The sequence below is a fragment of the Nomascus leucogenys genome, chromosome 7b (genome assembly GCF_006542625.1).
Source record: "Nomascus leucogenys isolate Asia chromosome 7b, Asia_NLE_v1, whole genome shotgun sequence".
Lineage (NCBI taxonomy): Eukaryota > Metazoa > Chordata > Mammalia > Primates > Hylobatidae > Nomascus > Nomascus leucogenys.
The window spans coordinates 57,348,216-57,372,743 of NC_044387.1; the positions used below are offsets into that span (position 1 = coordinate 57,348,216).

General features: G+C 45.9%; 1 long non-coding RNA gene across 1 annotated transcript in view; it reads right to left on the reverse strand.

The window, feature by feature from the left end:
• Nucleotides 1-24,528, reverse strand: part of LOC115836004 — a 68,385-nt gene that overhangs the window by 23,242 nt on the left and 20,615 nt on the right. Inside the window, exons 2-3 of the long non-coding RNA XR_004030999.1 lie at nucleotides 17,284-17,412; nucleotides 8,687-8,788 (exon numbers count right to left, since the gene is read on the reverse strand). This is a non-coding gene — a long non-coding RNA (uncharacterized LOC115836004). The remainder of the gene's footprint in view (nucleotides 1-8,686; nucleotides 8,789-17,283; nucleotides 17,413-24,528) is intronic.

The following is a 24,528-nucleotide window of genomic DNA, read 5'->3' on the forward strand; positions in this document are numbered from 1 at the left end:
GGTAGTAGTCACAGCTTGCCTGCAATCTCGTTGACAAAACTGAAGTACATGCCTGAAAAAAGGGATTAATAGAAGAATATCCAAAACCTGCTTTCAGTCTTTATCATCCATATATCAGATGAGATACACCCAAAGATTTATAAGCACTAAAATTACTCTATGCTCAGGGCCACCAGGACTGAGTTGGCCCTGGGCCTAATGATCACAGCACTAAGCTGGTGCCCTCCCAGTCAGTGACCCCTGCAAAGGCCACACACACACACACACACACACACACACACACACACAGCAATGCAGACTGTACAGTAAAGTCTCAAGCAGCCTCACTGTATTTGAAACCTTTGGGTGTATATAGTTTAAAAGACGGTTATTAATATTTATCAAGACATTATTAATATCAGGACAAATTCTCCTGAGGCACTACCACAAAAGTTGGTTTGAAAACCACCAGTTTGGTGGAAAGCACCTGTGTTTTGGAGCCCACAGACCTGGGGTGGGATCCTAGCCCTGCAGTACCAGCTGAGTTGCTCATGGGTGTATGAGGAACTCGGAGACATTTCCTCATCTGTAGCAGAGCACATGGCATATAAATGGAGTGGGAAGGTGGGGGCCTAGCAAATGCTGTCCTCCCTACTGTTCCATGAAATGAGAGCATTTCTGTCTCTGGCTTCTAGCAGGCACTTGGAACAATCGGAGCCAGGCAGCATTTCCATTCCACTGTGTGTTGAGACTAGACCCTGCTCTGGCTTCCACCTTACAGGGGGAAACATTTGACTTTGAAGCATTCCAATCTGAGTTTTGCACTAAGTTACAAATGAATCACTAGCTGAAGAAGACAAACTAAAGTTCATATATGTGTTTTATTTTTATTTTATTTATTTTGAGACAGTCTCACTTTGTTACCCAGGCTGGAGTGCAGTGGTGCGATCTCGACTCACTGCAACCTCCGCTTCCCAGATTCAGGTGATTCTCCCGCCTCAGCCTCCTGAGTAGCTGGAATTACAGGCACCCACCATCATGCCCAGCTAATTTTTGTATTTTTGTAGAAACAGAGTTTCACCATGTTGGCCAGGCTGGTTGAACTCCTGACCTCAGGTGATCTGCCCGCCTCAGCCTCCCAAAGTGCTGGGATTACAGGCGTGAGCCACCGTGCCTGGCCTCATATATGTGTTTTGTTTTTAAATTAACATTTTGTAAACAGATGGTGGTCTGCATGTGCACCAATGCTTTAAGAGTGCATGGAGCCAATGGGAAGGGAGTGTGGAGAGACTGCTTGTTGGGGTTGAGGCAGCATCTAAGAAGGCCTGAGTCCTGCCATGGGCAAAGACAGATAGGACCTCACTTTGTTAAACTGATGAGTTTAAGTTCAAGACTAAAGATGAAGCCAGAAGATGCAGACTAGCTTCGCAGGCTGAGGAGTGGGGAAGGTGGAGCCAGGTGGACCTCGCCTCTGCATCACAGAGGCCTGGGTCCAGGCTATGATGCTCTTAGCATCTCTTTAAGAATAAATCCCAGAGCCCAAGGTTGGAAGAGGAAGTGGAGGCCTTGCATTCAGATGGCCCTCCCCACCCTCTCCAATGACAGAGGAGCCCAAGGTTGCCGAACATATTGAAGGCCATGTCATCTGAGTTCAAATAGACATGAATTTGTAGTAAGTGGTTGCTGCATTTTGCCAGCTGGACGATCAAGCCTTAGAACTGGAGGTTCTTTCAAGTCCCCCAGAAAGTGCTGGTACCCGCTGGCAAACACTGTGTACTGGGGCAGCTCCCTCTTCAGAAGTCCCTGTCAGCCCTTGGGACATAACCTGCATCCCCTGGCCCCTTGGGGGTTGTCTGATTGTTTCTGTTCTCTTTCATCTGATTCAGTAATAAGCTAGCTAGCTGCTGCCTTATTACCACCTAACTAGAGACTCCTAGTTTTGGAAAGACAGTGAGATGTCAGCTTGCCAGCCTCTCTTACTGGGATGAGGAGACAGAAATGGAAACCGTGAGAATGGTGTGCCTCTCGACAGTTGCCACTGACCCCTAGAGAGGAATCCTAGTTGGGTTGGGAGGAAGGGGGTTGGGCTTGAACTCTCCCTGCCCCCTTACTTTTGGAGCAGCAGCATCCCCCCGAGGAGCTGAGAGGTCACTCCCTGGGCCAAGCAGCCTGAGCTAGTCCCTCTCCACGGACAGGATGATTCACAGCCCAGAAAAGGGAGCAGCCGCCTCTGGAAACCGTGTACATTCTAAGAGCCCCTCCTGCAGCACCTTCCTTAGGTTGATTCAGGGAGGGAAGCTGTGGGAGGAGTCGGGGAAAGGCCCCGGAGCAGTGCTTCCTCTCTCCCTGCTGCACCAACATCTTGGAAGCTTGGTGGAGGTGGGGACACAACTGTTACCAGTAGTGCTGCTCTTCCTCCTGTCCCACACCCCTACTTTCAAAATACTCAAAGGTTTTAATGTGATCTCCTGGCATTGGAGACCCTGGGCACCACTGCACATTCAGGGCAGTGAGCAGGTCAGGCCCATGCAGCCACCAGAGGTGGCAGTGCCCGAGAGGCCATCCTGCAGGCACTAGCTGGAGATGCCAGTGCTGAGTGACTCCAAGGAGATTGTTTTCCCTCTGAAAAAGAAGCACACAGCTGGGCGCGGTGGCTCATGCCTGTAATCCCAGCACTTTAGGAGGCCGAGGTGGGCGGATTGCCTCAGCTCAGGAGTTCGAAAGCCTGGGCAACACGGTGAAACTCCGTCTCTACTAAAATACAGAAGAAAGCTGTAGCTAGGCGTGGCAGCTACTCAGGAGGCTGAGGCAGGAGAATTGCTTGAACCTGGGAGGCGGAGCTTGCAGTGAGCCCAGATCGTGCCACTACACTCCAGCCTGGGCAACAGAGTGAGACTCCATCTCAAAAAAAAAAAAAAAAAAAAAAAACCATTCCTTTTGCTGAAGTGGGCACGGGCCAGGCCCCTAGGAACTGAGCGCTTGCAGTGCTGCAGGAAGTGCTCTCCTGGCACTCCCTTGTCCTGCCAAGAAGTGGGGACTGCAAGGGACTTTGAGCAACCCAGTACGTGAACCTCTTCATTTACAGAAGCATTTTGGAGGCTTTTTTCACTACACAAAAGGTTCTACTACAGAATTTTCCAATTGTATTTTGCATTTTAAAATATACTGTTCATTAACATAAAGATATACACAAGGCCGGGCACAGTGGCTCACGCCTGTAATCCCAGCTCTTTTGGAGGCCGAGGGAGGTGGATCACTTGAGGTCAGGAATTCAAGACCAGCCTGGGCAACATGGCGAAACCCTATCTTTACAAAAACTTAGCCGGGCCTGGTGGCACGTGCCTATAGTCCCAGCTACTCGGGAGGCTGAGGCAGGAGAATCGTTTGAACCCGGGAGGTGGAGGCTGCAGTGAGCCAAGGTCGCATTACTGCACTCCAGCCTGGTTGACAGAGCAAGACACCATCTCAAGAAAATAAAAAGTGTACACAATTACAAGTGAAATTCCCATTTGCTAGAGGTAACTGACCACCTTTAGTGAGTTGTCTTGGTTTTGTTTTTTAAAAATACTCTGCAACAAAGCTTTACTCGTTTTTGTTGTCTGTTATAAACCATGGTGTAGGTTCTTCTGCCAGAAATTCTCACACTTTTGGAGTTAGAGAACAGAAATGGTTCAGTAAGTGAAAAATGACAGCCAGAATAGATGGTCTAGGGCTTTGTCCCACATCCACCATGGCCTCAGCCTTTTTCTTTCAACCTTGTTTGGCTGGCTCCTTCCTCTATCCCTAAAGCTGTCCAGTCCTCCAGCCTGCAAAGCAAATTCTTTCAAGTCAAAGCAAATTCTTTCAAGTCTCTGCCTCCAGCAAGTACCGTCTTGCTCCTTCCCTTCACTGTGAAACGAATAGAAAGAGTGGCCAGCTCTATATGGTCTTTGCTTCACCACCCCTTCCTCTTCCTCCTGCTTCTGCTGCCCCCCACCACCCCAACACTGGGTGTCCCCAAGGACCAGGCACACACTCTAGACCCACTCCAAAGCATTCTTTCTTGCAACCATTCTGCAACCTGCAACCTTGCTAACCCTCCTGCCAGTTCTTCTGCCTCTGTAGTTGGCCTGTGAGACTTTGCAGGCAGCCCTGTCACCTACTTCCTTAGCATTACTGCTCTGAGGCTCAGCTCTCTGCCCTCCTTCCACACATGCTTCCTTGGACAGGCAGAAATTAAAGTGCTGAAAATGGAGGCCTGTTATATAACACAGTTCTAAGTCTCTAGAGGCCTCCTCAGGCACCTGGGGAGACTGCGAGAGCATCAGGTGTCCCCATCTGGACGTGTCTATGTGGCCATGCTTCACCTGCACCCCCACGCAGTTCGAGGGCATTAACCTGGGGACTAGTTCTGGGCCTGAAGACTGAGCTCAGCCTTGTCAGCCAGAGATGCCTCGGGGCTTCCCCTGAACTGAGAGGCCACAACGTCTGCTCTTCGCTTTTTGTTTTTTTTTTTTTTTTGAGACGGAGTCTCGCTCTGTCGCCCAGGCTGGAGTGCAGTGGCGCAATCTCGGCTCACTGCAAGCTCCGCCTCCCAGATTCACGCCATTCTCCTGCCTCAGCCTCTCCGAGTAGCTGGGACTACAGGCGCCCGCCACCACGCCCGGCTAATTTTTTGTATTTTTAGTAGAGACGGGGTTTCACCGTGGTCTCGATCTCCTGACCTCGTGATCCGCCCGCCTCAGCCTCCCAAAGTGCTGGGATTACAAGCGTGAGCCACCGCGCCCGGCCTGCTCTTCGCTTTTATCCTCTGTTGCAGGATGCAGTCAGCAGCTAGTGCAGCGGTGAACACCAATGCCAAGTTTGCCCTCCTATCCCTCAGCCCCAAGTAGGAAGTTCACTTCTTATTTCCATATTGTAATTGAATTCCGACACCCCACCAACCCTTCCTGGGACTGGGGGAAGCTCCATCATCAGTCTGTTTATGACACTCAGTCGTAGGAAGCTTTGACCCTGGTTGGACAGGAATGGGCCAGAGCACCCAAAGCCACTGGGCATGGCTTCTGTGTGCTGCCCCAGGTAAGGGCAGAGGGGCCTCTGCCTCTCCTTACCTGGGCCTACCAGAACACCCTTGACAGTCTCATGTCTTCCAGGTCATCCTGCTGCCCTCCAAGGCACCTCATGCCCTCAGAGGGCCCTGCTGATGCCTGAAAAGCCCAGATCAAGCTGAGAACAAGAGCCTGGCTGTCTGTTCAGGAATGCTCTGCCCTGTTCTGCCTTGGTACTCTGTCACCCCTCATTGCTGAGGACCCTAACCAATGCATGCACAGAGAGTCTTGGCTTCTGACAGCTCTGGATATGCCCTGTGACACCTTCATGTAGTAAGTCATTGAAGGCTAAGTCTCTGTACAGGCTTCACTGGTGACTCACACATGTCCCCACCCCTACCATGCCATGAGATGACATGGCACTTCTGTCTCAGGCACTGTTTGCTCTCAAGAATGTGCTGCCTGTTAGGGAAGATGATCAGGCAGATAAATATATTCATACCCTCATCCAAAAAAACAGGACCTGAAAAAGCCTCTTAGAGACAACCCATTGAAAATGGAGACCAGTGTTTCATACAGCACATAGTGAAAAAGGTTTGATCTGAATTTAATCTTGCAAAATAAAACTATTATTGAAATAAGTATCTTTTTTGAATTGACAAAATTATATATAATATACAGTATGTTTTGAAATATGTATACATTGTAATGGTTAAATCGATCTAATTAACATACACGTTACCTCACATACTTATTTTTTTGTGATGAGAAACACTTAAAATCTACCCTCTTAGAGATTTTCAAGAATACAATGCATTGTTATTAACTAAGTCACCTTGCGGTACAACAGAGCTCCTTAACCTAATCCTATTTAACTGAAAGGTATCCTTTAACCAGTATCTCCCACTGTTTTGTTTAAAAGTATGTTTTAACAAAAGGTAATCGCAACTATAGGCTAATTCTTTGTTGTTGTTGTTGTTGTTATTGAGACAGGGTCAGTCTCGCTCTGTCACCCAGGCTTGAGTGCAGTGGCACCATCTTGGCTCACTGCAACCTCCGCCTCCCGGTTTCAAGAGATTCTCATGCCTCAGCTTCCTGAGTAGCAGGGATTATAGGCATGCACCACTACACCCAGCTAATTTTTGTAGTTTTAGTAGAGGTGGGGTTTTGCCATGTTGGCTTGGCTGGTCTCAAACTTCTGACCTTAAGTGATCCACCTGCCTTGACCTCCCAAAGTGCTGGGATTACAGGCGTGAGCCACCACTCCTGACCAAGCTAATTCTTAAAAATAATATTTTAGGTGTATTTCCCTCCCCGAATTATATGATTGCACAATAGGACATTATTTCATGTTTGATTTTCTACAGTGTAATCAATCACAGGATCGTTTTAGGAAAAGTTAGTCAAGGGCTTCCTCAATTTCCCTCTTAAATCTTTTAGTCTTTGATATTCACATCATCCTCCTAGGAAACACCTAATTGGTTAGACATGTCACCTTCCCCTTCATTTGTTAATGGACCTACTCTCTGCGATCCTTATTTCCAATGGCTACACTCATCTGAGCAGTTTGCCAACACATTCACCAACTATGTGAAATTCTGCATATTTTACAACACTTAAATTGTACTTTGGTACCTGTTTTGTTGTATTTTCAGCATCTCACAATCCATAACAGGAAAGTTGGGCTATGGTGGATGGAGAGTATGTTAAGGAGGGAGAGATGTTTAAGTGGAGAGTGGTTTTTCTAAGTGGTTGAGTTGTGTAGAGAATACTCTTCATGTCTGATGACTTTAGCTTTCTCCACAACTAGTGGCTACAGGAACTTGGATACTGACTAGTTGGAGTTATAGCTCAGAGCAAGAGAGTACATGTACATCTGAGCAGGGAGCCTGCCCTTGGGGGATAGCAGTGACATCAACACATGGCAATATGATGATGTCAAGGTGAGCTAAGGCAAGAGGGCGGGTTTCAGGATCTGAGCCAGAGGGCATGGGTTAGCGAACAGGAAAGGCAGGAAATATTTGTTAAAAGCTTAGGCCAAAAAAGTCTCCTATGTTAGGCCAAACACTGGTCCCAATTCTATAGGTATTTGAGGTTTCTGAACAGAGAATGGAACAAGATGATAATATTTGTTATGGGCTAGGCACTGTCCAAGTACTTTCCATGAGTAACACATTTAATTATCCTATTGACCTGGTGAGGTACTGTGATAGCCTCATTTGAAACTAAGATGACTGAGCCAGTAGAGCTGTTAAGCCCCTTGCCCAAGGTCACCCAGAAAGTTGAAGCAGCAGAGCCATGGTTTGAATCTGGGTCCTCTGCCTCCTGAAATCACGCTCTCAACCACAGTACTACCCAGTCTCCCCTGGGCCCAGGCTGACTGAAAGTGGGTGCTGGGAGGTGAGGCAAGATGAGGTGGAAAGAGCAGTAAGAGCATGGTAAAAGGCCTAAACCAGGGCAGAGAAGGGTTCAAGAGCAACTCCAAAGAACACTGAATGTTAAAGTACTAGTGCTGTTTCATTGGGTTTACACAGGACTGCTTCTTTCCAAAACTCAGTCATGCATGAAGCAATCACCAATGCAAGAAGGAATCAGGGGCCAGGCGCTGTGGCTCATGCCTGTAATCCCAGCACTTTGGGAGGCCGAGGCAGGCAGATCACAAGGTCAGGAGATCGAGACCATCTTGGCTAACACGGTGAAAACCCATCTCTACTAAAATACAAAAAATTAGCTGGGCGTGGTGGCGGGCGCCTGTAGTCCCAGCTACTCGGGAGGCTGAGGCAGGAGAATGGCGTGAACCCGTGGGGCGGAGCTTGCAGTGAGCCGAGATGGCGCCACTGCACTCCAGCCTGGGCAACAGAGCAAGACTCTGTCTCAAAAAAAAAAAAAAAAAGAATCAGCTGCTCACTAAAATTAACTGTTTCAGCCGGGCATGGTGGCTCATGCCTGTAATCCCAGCATTTTGGGAGGCTGAGGCAGGTGGATCACCTGGGGTCAGGAGTTCAAGACCAGCCTGACCAACATGGTGAAACCCCATCCCTACTAAAAATACAAAAATTAGCTGGGCATGGTGGCAGGCACCTGTAATCCCAGCTACTTGGGCGGCTGAGGTGGGAGAATTGCTTGAACCTGGGAAGCAGAGGTTGTACTGAGCAGAGATTGTACCATTGCACTCCAGCCTGGGCAACAAGAGTGAAACTTCTCAAAAAAATAAAAAATAAAATAAAATTCACCATTTCTCAGGAAGAGCTCCCTCAACTAAACAGCTTCCCTTCTAAGGCAGGGACAAATTGGCATTTAAGATAAATTTGCAGCAGACACCAGGGGGGCTAATGATCCTATGATTGATTACACTATAGAAAATCAAACATGAAATGATGAAGCTAGAGCTCAGTGTCTGCCTAGGCAAGTGCCTGCTTGTGCACAGCAGACAAAGCCCTGACCCAGTGTTGTCAGACCTGTATTCTAGCCCCCAATCACTTATGGCGCGGGGGGTTGACCACTCTACTCTGCTTTAATTTCTCACCTATGGGGATATTTGTCCAATCTGCCCATGGGACTGTTGAGGATCCAGTGAGGAAACAGATCATGTTTTACAAAGTCTGGCTGATCTACAGTGGAAAGAATGGTCCTGCCAAAGCTTGCACTTGAACATCTGTGACTGATGCCCAGCACCTTACCTGCGTTCCAGTGTAGTCTCCATGGGAGGCAGCAGGAATCCTGCTTGTCTGCCATGCAGCCTGGCAGCTCCAAGGCAACAGCATCCCTCTTCTTACCCATATCTGCCAAACCCAAGAGAAGAGGGAAATATGTCAGGTCTCTCAGGGTGTGGGAAGGACTCTTGGCCATCTCCAGCCAGGACAGTCCCCAACAAGAAATACCGGGGTTGGGGTGTTGCCAGGGACAGGTTTTCTGGCAAGGATAGGAAGCTCTGCCCTCGGCTGCTGAAGTCTCTGAGAGATGGGCTCCATGGGTGGCCTTGCTTCCAGCACAGGCGAGGTCTAGGCAAGTGGTCAGCAGTGCAGAGCCCCTCCCTTCAGGGCTCCAGCCGCCTTACCTCCATGTGGGCCAGTGTCTGGATGTGCAGCCAGTGATCCTGAACTTCCCAAATACAAACCTCTTGATGGATGCCCATCCTAGGAAAGGAGCGGCACCAGAGGTTGACTCCCTGGTCAATTTCTAGTATTTCCTCTGAGCCCCAAGGGCAGCATTCTGCAATAAGCTGCCTTGTCTGGCCTCTCTTGCATACAACTGGTCTGTACCCCACAGGGAATTGGGGTCAGGCAGCAGGTCCAGAGGATAGAGGCATCGTGCCCATGCCTACTAAACCCCCCGATTATGGCCTTGCGGGGAGTGTTCCCATTGACTCTCAGAGTAGGAGCACATGTGGAGGCCCTTTCGTCTGTGGTACCCTCAACCCTGCTCTGCACTTCAGTAGTCCTGCTTGACCCACAGATCCCTCCCACCTTCTGTGCCCCCCATGCCCAGGGCTGCTTCTGTTGCTTCCCCCACCTTCCCTTCCAGCCCAGACTCCCACTCCCCTGCAAACCATCCAGAAGAAGTCTCACACTAAGTCATGGAAAATGCACAAGCCAGAAACAGCACAACTGTCCATCCACAGGGCAAGGAATAAGGAACTTGTGAAAGTTATCCACAAACATAACATGGCAACGAATCAATAAAGTAGTTACATCAGCCACACGGACGAATCTCACAGAATATTGAGTGGAAAAAAGGATAAAATATATGCAGTATGATTCCATTTTTGAGAAGTTCAAAACCAGGCAAACAAAACTATTCTTTGGGGGTGCAAGGACATGGTAACTACAAAAGCCGAGGTCCCGGTGGTCTCTAGGAGGATGTAGAGAACAGGTTGGGGAGGATCTAGAGTGCTAGGGATGCTCTAGGTCTTGATTGGAGTGGTGGGTTTATAATTCAGCAACCCCTACAGATATGTTTGATGTGCTTTCCTACATATATGTTATTTCATGAAAAAAAAAAAAAAAAAAAACCCTAGCACCCCATCCCCCTGCTCTGCCTTGACCGGCTCAGGACACAAGCCCCCTAGTGTGCACACCTCTTACCCTGTTGGCTTCAGTGGGGAGCACTGGATGGGGAGCTTCCAGGGCCTGAGGACAAAGGGATGGCCCACCACTCAGGGGTCCTACCTTTATTCCTTCCTCTGGGTGTCTCCCTGTCCCAGGCTGTCACATCCTGGCCCCAGCCCCCACTGTGTTCTCTGGGGAGTTTGGCTGTGTTGACTTGGAGCACCCAGTTTCCTGGCTTCCTTGGGTGGCCTTACCTGACCTAGGTCTGTTTCTTACAGAGGGATCTGCTCTGATGAGCCATTCCAGTGCCCCAGGTTTAATTTAATATCTGGTGGGATAGTCTTGGTCTTCGTCATTTGTTTCTGTCACGTGGTCACCTGCTCACTTACAGTTAGGGGAAAGCTTACAGGGAGTCCATGCCTGGGAACGTTTGATTCTATGTGAGAATGTCAGTCACATAGCAAGGTGAACTCTTTATGTCAGATGGACACTGGCCATGGAAACCAGGATCCTTGTCCTCGTGGAGAGGAGTGCTGAGAGAAGACAGGGATGTGTGATGAGGGCTGCAGAGCAGGTTGGCAGCCTGTGGGAACCTGCACTGAGCAAGTCAGACAAGGGAAGGAATGTTTCACTGAAGGCCTGAGGCATGGAGAGGGAACAAGAGGGAAGACACTCAGCCATGTCTTCATTTCCTTTAGCCCTGACAACCATACTTTATGATAGGTATTATTATTCCCATTTTACAGATGTGGAAACTGAGGCACAGAGGGGTAAAGAGCCCAGCCCAAGCTCACTCAGCTAATGTGGCAGAATGAGGACTTAAACTCCAGTCTAGATGATTCAGAAGCTGTAAGCAAGGAGGCTGCTGCCATAGTCATGGTCAGGAATGATGGTGGTTTCACTGGTTATGGAGCAAGTAGATGTGTGGGCTCAAGAGAGGCACTAATGATAGAACTGATGTTCTATGGACTTAGGGAGGGATCAGTCAGAGACAACTCCCAGCTTCAGCCTTGATCAACTAGGAGGACAGTGATTCACATTCACCAAGATGAAGAAACGGGAAGAGCAGATTTGGAGGGAAAAACATCATTCATCTAAATTTTATACATTCTACTTCAGTAAAAAAAGAAAGAAAGAAAGAAAGAAGTTGATTAAATGAAAACAAAACAAGATGATTCCATGCCTAGAACTCCCGCTCTGCGCCACCCCTCCTTCAATCTCAGCATTCTCACACCCTTCACCCTGCTTCCTTCCAGCGTCCTCATGTATACCTGTACCTCTGATCCTTGGGCCCTCCAATATCCAATGCCAAGCAGATTGCATTTCAGAGAACCACCTAGAGGATACTGTCTTGGCCACACCATTCACCACCTCACCCGTGCTTTCTCCTGACCTTCTCAGGGTGGAGCTGCCTTCATCTTTCTAGTCCTGAGACCATTCTCTGCTTGCAGAGCTGGCTTCATAAGTGTGCAGCCTCTGCAGTTACACATGGCCCCACACTCAGAAGGGCCCACCTTCCATTTAATGCTCCTCTGTTGCAGTCTTGAAATTCCTAACATATTAAACAAAGGGCCCCACATTTTCATTTTTCACTAGGTCCCTCCCACAAATTATATAGTTGGTCCTGTACATATGTCTGCAACATAATGAGGCAAACCAATGTGCAGCAGCCTTTCCCATCCGTGGCAATGAACCTCATTTCCATCTAGGAAGTCCAGCTGCTTCAAATCACAGGGAGACAAAGCAAAAAAAGGAGCTCAATTTTTTTTGTTTCTATGAAATACAGTTTTATGTGTAGTTTTATGTTTCTTCCTGGATAATAATTTAGGAGGGAACCCTGAGGAACAGGATACAGAAATAACAAATTATGGGCCACTAACTGTGGCTAATTATTTCTTTATAGCTTAGAGTGGAGGCACATCTCAGTTGCTTTGGCACTCACAGTTACAGGAAGCGAGGGAGGGCAGCTTAAATACAACATAGAACCCATGGGGAGACAAAGGGAGGAGCAATTTATTGCAGGTTCAGCATCCCCAATCCAGAATCTGAAACGTTTTGAGAACTGACATGCTCAACATTTTGGATTTCACATTTTCAGATTAGGGATGCTGAACTATTAAGGATAATGCAAATATTCCAAAATCCAAAAAAATCCAAAATCCAAAACACTTCTGGTCCCAGCATTTTGGATAAGGGACACTGAACCTGTAATCTCAGCCTAGCTTCTGAAGCATAAAAGCATAGCAGCATCCAAACATGCAAATTAACTTATGTCCAATCCAAAAGTCTAGTATCTGGTTTGACTTTGTGGAAGAAAAGGATTTCGTGTTTCACAGGATCCTTTCGTTCCTTGCCCTTTTTACCCGGAGAGAGAGAGAGCCGCTTAGCATAAGTCATGGAAGGATGGCTGGGGACTATCAGAACCCTCAAGAGAAAGGTTTGTTGGTCTGGTTTATGCTACATTTAGAAGGCAGCCCAGGACTGTTCCTACAGTCAAGACTGGAACGAGGACTCAGGGTAGGGGTGGGGAGGGTAGTGGATGGAGAAAGAGGAGAGTAACCAGGAAGAGAAATGGGTACCCAGGTATCCTCTGAGAGTGACTCGAAAGAGAGATCAAAAAGCAACTGACTGTGAAAGTCAGGAAACACTCTTGCCATCACCGGAATCCATGAATGTTGAAGATTGACTGAGCAGGCTGTTTTCTTTCTGGTGATGGACAGTTCCTTCTAGATGCAGCAGAGTTACAATTCCATATGTTGGATAATGAGCCTTCAACTGGGTCTAAAATTAGGACTTTGACATACAAGAAAAATGTCTTCAGGCTTCAGGTTTTCGTTATCTGGTTTCTTTTGGATACTTTTAGCTCTTCGTCTATCCTCCAGAAAAGACCAAGCTGACCCACTCATTGTCATCACAAAGAATGCCGTAAGGGTCACTGAAGACAAATCGTATTAGTTTGGGAATAAGATAAAAGAAGACAAACTCCTCTTGCCACAACTGTGTGCTAGCCTAGAAGTACACTTCAGTCATTTATTTTACCTCCTTTGACATTGATCTATGATATGATCAACATTGACTCACCGGTGCCTAGAGACTCTCTAACTTGTTTTTCCTGGCCCTGTGCCCTACTCAATACCCCACACCCCAGACTTACTCCTTCTTATTACAGCTGGCTTGTGGGAAATGGGACTGGCCTGGGGTTCTCAAGAGTGGGCTGAGCTACCTCTCCAGTAGTGCTCTCAAAAGTGGTTATTGTTTCTGAACTGAGAGCTCTGCAATGAGCAGACACTGCATGGACTGTTCTTCTGAAGATTTAATTCCATATATCTGGACATTGCCCAAGAAGCCTCCTCCTTTAGCATGGTTTGTGTGCTCATGTCCCAGTCTTCTTATTTCCTACCTGGAGAACTCTTGCTCTTCATTGATCCATCCTAATTCTTGGTGTGCCAATTTGTGTTTCAGCTGTGCCAAAATGAAGGATCAAAAGAATGACCTCCTTCTCCTGAGTCTGGGCCCTAAGGCATTTCCCTGCTCACTAATGGGATTAAGAGTATTTTCATATGTTTATTGGCCATTGTGAATTTTTCTTTTTTCTTTTTTTTCTCTTCTTACAAACAGATGTTTTATTGCATTTGGTCCACAGTCGTATTTCATATTATCTCCTGGAGCAGACCATGGCCCTGATGAAGTTGGAGAGGTTTTCTAGCTGGTGCCATTTCTGCCTGGAGTGGTTGATCTTGGGGACTGAGCCTGGCTGTAGCTTGTTCATGAGTGTGCATAAGATAATCCCATCCTTCAGGCCCTTCTGGAAGTCGGGGCCGATGAAGAGGCCGGTGAGTCCCTCGATCCAGCTGCGGAGCTCTGCCTCCTTCTGGGGGTCATATTTGGACAGAAGCTGGTTCTTAACCTCAGCCGACAGCCCGTATGTGGGGCCCTTGTTGAACTGCGTAGAGCTCATGGCTGGCAGACATGGCAGTGGGATGGGACAAGACAGGACAGGACAGTACCCGTAAATTTTTCATTCTTATCTGCCCACTTTTATTGGGTTGCTTTTTCTTACTGGTTTATAAAAACCATTATATATTGGAGCTTTGAACTTTTTATTAAATGTAATAAAATCACAGGCTGTCACTTGTTTAAACTGAATTTTTTAGTGGCATCTTTGTCAGTTACTAAGCTACTGTCTCTCAGCTTCCAACCCGCCCTTCTATATTCAGCTCTGGGATGCTGGAACTGAAACTGCGAAACTATCGTCCTCCTTAGCCAGCTGGCCTTCTGATAGGTCCTGCCAACAAGGGGAGCTAGAGAGAGACTCGAAGCCAGGAGGAGGGTAGAAGAAGTTGCTCCTTCCTGTTTTGCTTGATGCTTCAGTCAGTGTTGTTCCAGCATTGGCTTCTTACCATGAAGGTAGCACTTGGTTCCAGTTTCCAGCCTCTTTCAGCAGTCCCAGAATGATCCTCATTCCAACCCTTGGTGGTAACAGCCAGGTTATATCTGTGGCAGGCAGAATAATGGCTCTCCAAAGACGTCCACATTCTCATTCCTGGAACCTGTTGAATATGTTATCTTAAATTGCAAAAGGGACCTTGCAGATGGGATTAAGATGAGGACTTTGAGATGGGAGATTATCCTAGGTAATCTGGGTAGGACCAATGTCATCACAAGGGTCCTTACACGCATAAGAGGTGGGCAGAAGGGTTAGTGTCAGAGTGACGTGATGTGTGAAGGACTCAACCAGCCATTAAAGAGGAAAGAAGGAACCATAAGCCAAAGAAGGTGGGCAGCCTCTAGAAGCTGGAAAAGGCAAGAAAATGGATTCTCTCCAAGGGCCTCCAGAAAGGAAGACAGTCCTGCTGGCACCTTGATTTTGCTCAGTGAGTTCAGCCAAGAATGGCTATTGAGGTGCTGGAGAGCAGTGACCCCAGGGCCCTGAGTTCTAGCATGATTCTGCCATTAACTAGCTGGCTTTGGAGAAAACGTGGCCCCACCATGAGCCTCAGTTACCTTACTCACTGTGTGCTGGGCACCATTATCTCACAAAACAAAGTGGGTGTTGATATTTCTCATCCCCAATGGATTTAAAGAGGGAAATGGAATAATTAGATGTGTGCTTCAGAAAGATCACTTGGGCTGCAGTATTAAAAAATGGTTGGCTCTTTATTCTCATCCATGTTTGTCAAAAATCTTACCCATCTTTCAAGGCTTGGTTCATATCTTCCGTCTTCCACAAGTCCCCTCCCCACCCTGCCTGACCTCTTAGTTGGAGTCATTATCTACCTGGCACTCCCCATAAAACAGAGAACTACATATACTGTAAACCCCTTGAAATTGGACATCACGTGTTTCATCCACATGTGCTCCACCAGGCTAGGTCCATGCCAGGACTGATAAATGTGTGCAGAATTATCCTCTGCACTGAAAAACCATTTTCGTGGGACAGAGGAAGAAATAATGGAGCCACTCAATACTTGTTGGGGACTCAAGCCTTCTTTTGATAAGGGAGTTTATCTGCAGGCCTCAAGGGGTATACAATTAAGCACTGCAGGATGTATTTCCCCTAGCTCTGAAAGGTTATGATCTGCCTTGAGTACTGATGTTGAAAAAGACTGTCTGGGAAACAGGTCCTGAGGCCAGCTTGGTTTATTGTCACTAGGCTTTAATCATATCCTGCAACTTGGAACCCTGAGAGGGTTCTTTTCACCTTGCACAATACGATGTGAGCTTTGCCGAGCTGCACTATTGATAAATGGGAAAGAGCAATAGTGACCTGCTTTTTCTTTTGAGACTTTTGCCCATTAAATATATTCTTCCTTAGATCCAAGCAATTCAATAGTATGGAAATAAAAATCTTTTGTTGAATACCTGTTCTACAGTTTGAAGAGCAGTCCTCCTGTTTCATAATTTAGAATAACTTGAAGAAAAAAACCAAAATATATATTATTATCTAAGAAAAGACTGGAAAATTTTTGTGACTTCTATAGAGTCTGTAGCCAAGAACAGTAGACCTAAGAAATCCAGAGATTTCCCAAATAATTTTTTTTTTTTTTTTTTTGAGACAGGGTCTCACTTTGTCACCTAGGCTTGAGTGCAGTGGCATGAACACGGCTCACCACAGCCTTGACTCCCTGGGCTCAAGTGATCTTCCTGCCTCAGCTTCCCAAGTAGCTGGCACCACAGCTACAGGTGCACACCACCACACCTGGCTAATTAAAAAATTTGTTTTGGTAGAGATGGGGAGTTGCCATGTTGCCCAGGCTGGTCTTGAACTCCTGGGTTCAAGCAATCCTCCTGCCTTGGCCTCTCAAAGTGCTGGGATTACAGACCTGAGCCACCATGCCTGGTCCCAAATAAATTTACAAAGAATTTCACTGGGGATTAGTTAAAATATTCTGGGACTAATTTTTATTAATGTATTAATATTTTTCTACCACACTGCCTCTGGTGGTGTGGTGAGGACAGAGTTTGATTGAAAAGAAACAGCCAGGCGCGATGGCTCATGCCTGTAATCCCAGCACTTTGGGAGGCTGAGGCGGGCGGATCACGAGGTCAGGAGATTGAGACCATTCTGGCTAACATGGTGAAACCCCGTCTCTACTAAAAATACAAAAAATTAGCTGGGCGTGGTGGCGGGCGCCTGTAGTCCCAGCTACTCGGGAGGCTGAGGCAGGAGAATGGCATGAACCTGAGAGGCGGAGCTTGCAGTGAGCCAAGATCTTGCCACTGCACTCCAGCCTGGGTGACAGAGCAAGACTCCGTCTCAAAAAAAAAAAAGAAACATGAGAGAACTTTCTGTAGTGACAGTCATACTTTATAATTGGATGCAGGGGCTGGGCATAGTGGCTCATGCCTGTAATCCCAGCACTTTGGGAGGCCGAGGAGGGCGGATCACCTGAGGTCAGGAGTTCAAGACTATCTTGGCCAATATGGTGAAACCCTGTCTCTACAAAAAATATAAAAATTAGCCAGGCAGAGTGGTGCACGCCTGTAATCCCAGCTACTGGGGAAGCTGAGGCAGGAGAATTGCTTGAACCTGGAAGGCGGAGGTTGCAGTGAGTTGAGATTGCACCACTGTACTACAGCTTGGGCGACAGAGCAAGACCCTGTCTCAAAAATAAAAAAAAATTGGATGCAAGATGCATATGTGAATACATTTGTCAAGACAAAGACTAATTCCAGCAGCAAATTATGGTGATATTATATGTAAGAGAGTAGAGAGTGATGGAGGCTACCTTGAAATGGAGCTCAGCCCCTGCCATGCTCACGTGTTCTGTAGCTTTCACTACTGGCCTGTTTATGGCCTCCATTGCAGAGCGCCAGGCTGAGAGGAAAAGATGTCCTGCTCTCGGAAGCTGTTGAACCTGGAAAATATAGGGGAGGCAGAGATAGAACTGTGGAAAATGAGAAGGGTACTAGGAAGCAGTATAAAAAATAGTAGCTAACATGAATCCCATTCTATATGTGGGTATTTTATTTCTTTTCTAGAAAAATGCAAAAAAAGTAGCCTGGGCAGCTGGGGGGCAGATCAGAGCAGCAGTTCCCAATGTGTGGTGAGGAGGGACCCTGCAGGCTCTGAGACTCATTCAGACGGTCATGAGGTCTAAATTATTTTAATAATAATAATAGGCCAGGTTCGGTAGCTCACTCTTGTAATCCCATCACTTTGGGAGGCTGAGGTGGGAGGATCACCTGAGGTCAGGAGTTCGAGACCAGCCTGGCCAACATGTTGACACCTCATCTCTACTCAAAACGTGAAAATTAGCCAGGTGTGGTGGCGGACGCCTGTAGTTCCAGCTACTAGGGAGGCTGAGGCAGGAGAATAACTTGAACCTGGGAGGCAGAGCTTGCAGTGAGCTGAGATCGCATCACTGCACTCCAGCCTGGGTGACAGAGTGAGACTCCATCTCAAAAAAAAAAGGAAAATAATAATAATAATAACCCGTTATTTGTCTTTTCACTTGCTTTCTCTTTCAAGTGTACAGTGGAGTTTCCAAACACTGAGTGACATATGAGAGCTTAAAAAATTAAATGCAGAAGTTGGTTTAAGAATCCAGCTGTCTTCTTTTGAGCCAGACATTAAAGAAATTTGCAAAGATGTAAAACAATGACATTCTTCCCATTATTTTTTTGTTTTAGACAATATAGTTATTTTTCATTTAAATGTTATGTTAATGTGTAATGAGTTTATTAGTGTTACTTCTAAATGAGTTAAATATTTTAAAGTTTCTCTATTTTGGGCTGGGTGTGGTGGCTCACACCTGTAATCCCAGCACGTTGGGAGGCCAAGGTGAGTGGATCACTAGAGGTCAGGAGTTCAAGACCAGCCTGGCCAACATGTGAAACCCTGTCTCTACTAAAAATGCAAAAATCAGCCAGATATGGTGCCACACGCCTGTAATCCCAGCTACTTGGGAGGCTGAGGCAGGAGAATTGCTTGAGCCCTGGAGGCGGAGATTGCAGTGAGCCGAGATCGCGCCACTGCACTCCAGCCTGGGTGAAAGACCAAGACTCTATCTCAAAAATAAAAATAAAGTTTGTCCATTTCAATTTATAATATGGTAGTTTTTTTTTTTTTTTTTTTAAACAGGGTCTTACTCTGTCACTCAGGCTAAAGTGCAGTGGTGTGATCAGAGCTCACTGCAGTCTCAAACCCCTGGGCTCAAGTGATTCTCCTGCCTCAGCCTCGTGGCTAGCTGGTAGTATAGGCACACACCTTCATGCTTGGCTAATTTTTACATTTTTTGTAGAGATGGGCTTTCACTATGCTGATAGGCTGGTCTTGAATTCCTGGGCTCAAGTGATCCTCCTGCTTCAGCCTCCCAAAGTGCTGGGATTAGAGGTTTGAGCCACTGTGCCTGGCTAATATGATAAAATGTGATCGCTGTTAAATAAACACAGGATTTTTAGGGGTCCATAGTAATTTTTTTTATTAAAAGTGTTTTAAAAGTGAGGTACAATTTATATACAGTAAAATGCGCCAGTCTTAAATGTACAACTCAATTAATTTTTACGTATGTATACACCATGAAACCTTCACCCACTTCAACATATAGACCATTTCCTTCACCCTGGAAGGACCCCTTGCACCTTATTGAATCAATACCTAGTCCTCCGGAGGTAACCATTATTCTGATTTCTACCACCATAGATTAGTTTTGCTTGATTTTGAATGTCATATGAATGGAATGATATACTTTTTTGGTTGGCTTTTTTTTTTTAAATCTCAGCATAAAGTTTTTGAGATTCATCCGTGCTGTTCTGCATATTACTAAATTTTTTTACTTTTATTATTGCTGGTGGTATTCCATTGTCTGATTATATCACAAATTGTTCTATGTTTTTCTTGATGGATATTTGGATTTTGTCAAGTTTTTGGCTATTAGTAATTAAGTGGCTACGAACATTCTTGTACAAGACTTTTGGTGGACATAAAAACTAATTTTTCTTGAGCATATTCCTGGATGTGGAATTGCTGGGTCCTATAGTTGGCTTTATAAGAAACTGCTGGCCAGGTGCAGTGGCTCACACCTGTAATCCCAGCACTTTGGGAGGCCGAAATGGGCGGATCACTTGAGCTCAGGAGTTCAAGACCGGCCTGGCAAACATGGTGAAACCCCGTCTCTAATAATAATACAAAAATTAGCTGGGCATGGTGGTACACTCCTGTAATCTCAGCTACTCGAGAGGCTGAGGCACAAGAATCACTTGAACCCAGGAGGTGGAGGTTGCATTAAGCTGAGATTGCGACGCTACACTCCAGCCTGGGTGAGAGAGTGAAACTGTGTCTCACAAACAAAAAAACAAAACAAAGGCCAGGCGCGGTGGCTCATGCCTATAATCCCAGCACTTTGGGAAGCTGAGGCGGGAAAGTCACCTGAGGCCAGGAGTTCGAGACCAGCCTGGACAACATGGTGAAACCCCATCTCTACTAACAATACAAAAATTAGCCAGGCGTGGTAGCACATGCCTGTAATCCCAGCTACTCGGGAGGCTGAGGCAGGAGAGGTGCTTAAACCCAGGAGGCAGAGGTTGCAGTGAGCTGAGCTCACCACTGCACTCCAGCCTGGGCGACGGAGTGAGACCCTGTCTTGGAAAAAAAAAAAAAAGAAAAAGAAAAGGAAAAGATCGATAATACTAAGTGGTGATGAGCATGAGTAACAATTGGAAATCTCATACATTGCTGGTAGAAATACAAAATGGTAAAGCCATTTGGAAAAACAATAGGCAATCTCATATAAACATACTCGTCCATTTGACATAGCAATCCTATTTTTAGGTATTTATCCAAGAGAAATGAAAGCATATCCATACAAACACCTGAAAGTGAATGCTCATAGTAGCCTAATTCAAAGTGGCCCCAAACTAGAAACAATCCAAATGTCTAACAACTGGTGCATGGATAAACAAACTGTGGCACATCCACATAATGGAAAGCTACCCAGCAATGGAAAGGAACAAACAAGTGATACAGGCAACAACATGGATGAATCTCAAAAGCACTGTGGTCAGTTGAAAAAAAAAAAAGGCAAACACAAAGGAGTACATACCATATGATTCCACTTATATGACATTCTAGAAAAGGCAAAACTATAGGGACAGGAAACAGATCAATGGTTGCCAGGGACTGTGGGTGAGGAGAGGAGACTTGACTATAAAGGAACATGAGGAAATTTTTCAGCATGACAGAAATGTTCTGTATCTTGATACGGTGGTGATTACATGATTGTATACATTTGCCAAAACTCATAGAATTATGTACTTATAAAGGGTGAATTTTACTATATATAAATTATGCCTCAATAGACCTGACTTTTAAAAATAAACATTTCAAAAATTAAGACAAAACCCCTCAAAAAGTCATTACCTTGCAAACAAAAATAATTCCTTTTAAGCACGGCCTGACATAGAATGATGTGTTCGGTGAGAGAAACTGGAAGCAACAAGAAAGAAAAGACCTAGGTACATGAGGTCCCACTTATATTTTGAAGGCTGGAGAGATCTATGCCGAGGCTGTAGCTCAAGGCGTGAACGTATTTATCTTCCAGTCTTTGTAGTTTCCTAGCACTTAGCAAATGATAAGCATTCATTAAATGTTTGTTCAAATGAACTTTTGTTTTGGCTGCTGAGAGACATGTGGCCTAATTGCTACAGTGGTTATGACAATTTGGCTAGCTCCATGTGAATGACTTGAACTATGTCAGGAGTCCCCAAGACCACCCTCAGGTTCAGTAATTCACTAGGAGTCATAGGACTCCGTTAAACTTATGGTTATGGTTTATTATAATGAAAGGATACAAATTCGAATTAGCAAAGGGAAAAGGCACATAAGGCAAAGCCCAGGAGAAACCAGGCATAAGCTTTCAGCTGTCCTCTACTAGTCTCACAGACAGTGTTTAATGCTCTGAGTAATGATGTGTGGCACTGTGCAAATTGTTGCCAACCAGGGAAGCTCACTTGAGTCTCGGTGTTCAGGATTTTAACTGGAGGCAGTCATATAGGTATGCAGCCCCTGTGTAAATGACCTTAGCTGTCAGTCTCCAGCTGCACAGGTCAAATTGATACTGTGTGGCCCAGGATTTCAGGCATACAAAAATAGGCATTCACCATAAATCACATTGTTAGCATAATCTACCTGGACAAACAGATGTAATGTGGCCCAAGGCCTCAGGCATACAAAGACACTCTTATCAGGCAGGATATTCCAAGCTTCAGAAGTTATCTCCCAGAAGCTGGTCAAGGGCCAGGCCATTATTTGGAATATGCAGGGCTTAAGTAACCCAAGCCTGCTGATTTAATGCTTTACTGCACAGACTGTGTCAAGATTTTTAAACCAGACTTCGTGAATAGCTATATATTCATGTGCATGTGATATATTCCTGTGCATGTGAGGGCATATAATTCTCTCAAAATTCATATCTCATAATTTCTGTTTGTGTATTTTTTCGAGGTAAAAGATGTTTCACAGCTTTTGTCAGATTGTCAAATATCCTGCAACTCAGAAAGATTAAGAATCTGGAGGGATGTCAGCAAGCGAGTGGAATAGGAAGCCACAGACCTTGGTCCCCTAAAGAAACACTGGGCTGGGCATGGCGGTTCACACCTGTAATCCCAGGACTTTGAGAGGCTTAGGTGGGAGGATTGCTTGAGCCCAGAAGCTCAAGACTGGCCTGGGCAACATAGTGGGACTCATCTCTACAAAAAAATTTAAAAATAAAAAATAAACTAGCCAGGCATGGTGGTGAATGTCTGTAGTCCTAGCTACTTGTGAGGCTGAGGGAGGAGAATCGCTTGAGCCCAGGAGCTCAACCCTGCAGTGAGCTATGATTGTGCCATTGCACTCCAACCTGGGTGACAGAGTGAGAGCCTGTCACTAAAAAATACATAGACACTTATTTAACAATAACATACAGTTTAAAAAGCCTTTATGAGAACTCCAAAAACCAAGTAAGAAGTCACAGAGGCCGGGCACAGTCTCTCACACCTGTAATCCTAGCACTTTGGGAGGCTGAGGTGGGTGGATCACCTGAGGTCAGGAGTTCAAGACCAGCCTGGCCAACATGGCGAAACCCCATCTCTACTAAAAATACAAAAATTAGCCAGGCGGGGTGGTGCACGCCTGTAATCCCAGCTACTTGGAAGGCTGAGGAAGGAGAATTGCTTGAACCCAGGAGGTGGAGGTTGCAGTGAGCCAAGATCGCGCCACTGCACTCCAGCCTGTGCAATGGGAGTGAGACTCCATCTCAAAAAAAAAAAAAGAAGTCACAGTATCCCAGGCAAGTGCAAAGCCAAAAACAGCTGCATGGAAACAGGTAAGAAGCCATTGCCTTCACTCATGATAGTCCTTTCTCTACAAGCCAGCACAGCTCAGTGTAATCATAAAAAAATGCCCAACTCATGGCTTCTTCCATGGGAGGGAATGAAAAGAATGGAATTTACATCTAATGTTCCAGCTTTTTGGGGAAACTTCCCAAGGGACTGGTTTCTGTTTTGTGTGACTCTGAATGCTGACAGAGAACTAGCATACTTTGGATACATGGGGGCCCTTGAGACAGCTCAGCAGCTTGTTGCAGCACCAGAAAACCTGCCGTACTGCAAACAGACAATGGAAGCAGCAAGAAATTATGAGCTCCTGATAAAAACCAGCAAACTTTTCTAACTGGGAAATTACATGCACAAGCCCAGAGAGATGCATCCCCAGAAAAGGTTTGAGAAGCCCACAGAATCTCTAGCTGGACTGATTGATGAAGTTCTTCTGCTGTATGAAGCCAGTCTATAAAGACTGGGAGAAGTTGCTGTTTTTACAAATGCTTAAATTCCAACAAGAATTAATAAGACATATGAAGAAACAGGGAAACATGGCCCAATCAAAGGATCAAAGTAAATCACCAGAAACTGATCCTAAAGAAATAGAAGCCAGCCGGGCATGGTGGCTCACGCCTATAGTCCCAGCTACTTGAGAGGCTAAGGTGGGAGGATCCCTTGAGCCTGGGAGACAGAGGTTGCAGTGAGCCAAGATCATGCCACTGCACTCCCGCTTGGGCAACAGAGTGAGACCCTGTCTCAAAAAAAAAAAAAAGGGATACAATAACTAAAGCTAAAGAAAATAATTCACCAGAAAAGTTCCACAGCAGACTTGATCAAGCAGAAGCAAGAATCAGCAAAGTTAAAGACAGGTCATTTGAAATGATCAAGTGAGAGAAGCAAAAGAGAAAAAGAATAAAGAAAAATGAAGAAAGCCTAAGGAACTTATGGAACACCATCAAGTAGGCCAATATATGCATTAGGGAAGTTCCAGAAGGAGAAGGGAGAAAGAAGAGCACAAAGAGCTTATCTGAAGAAATAATAGCCTAAAACTTCCCAAATCTGAGAAAGAAAATGGACATCCAAATTCAAGAAGCTCAGCCAGGTGCAGTGGCACACACCTGTAATCCCAGCACTTTGGGAGGCCAAGGCAGGCAGGCAGATCGCTTGAGCCCAGCAGTTTGAGACCAGCCTGGGCAACATGGTGAAATCCCATCTCTACAAAAAATACAGAAATTAGCCAGGTGTAGTGGTTCACACCTATAGTCCCAGCTACCTGGGAGGCTGAGGTGGGAGGATCCCTCAAGCCCAGGAGGTTGGGGCTGCAGTGAGCTGTGATGACACCACTGCACTTCAGCCTGGGCAACAGAGCAAGATCCTGTCTCAAAAAAAACCCCAAAAATTCAAGAAGCTCAAAATATTCTAACCAGAATGAACCCAAATGGGCCCGCAAGAGATGTGTTATAATAAAACTATCAAAAGTCAAAGACAAAAAAGAGAATCTTGAAAGCAGCAAGAGAAAAGCAACTCATCACATACAAGAGAGCTCCCATAATATTATCAGTGGATTTCCCAGCAGAAACCTTACAGACCAGAAGGGAGTGGATGAATTGAATGACATTTTCCAAGTGCTGAAAGAAAAAAAAAACAAAAGGGTGGGCATGGTGGCTTACACC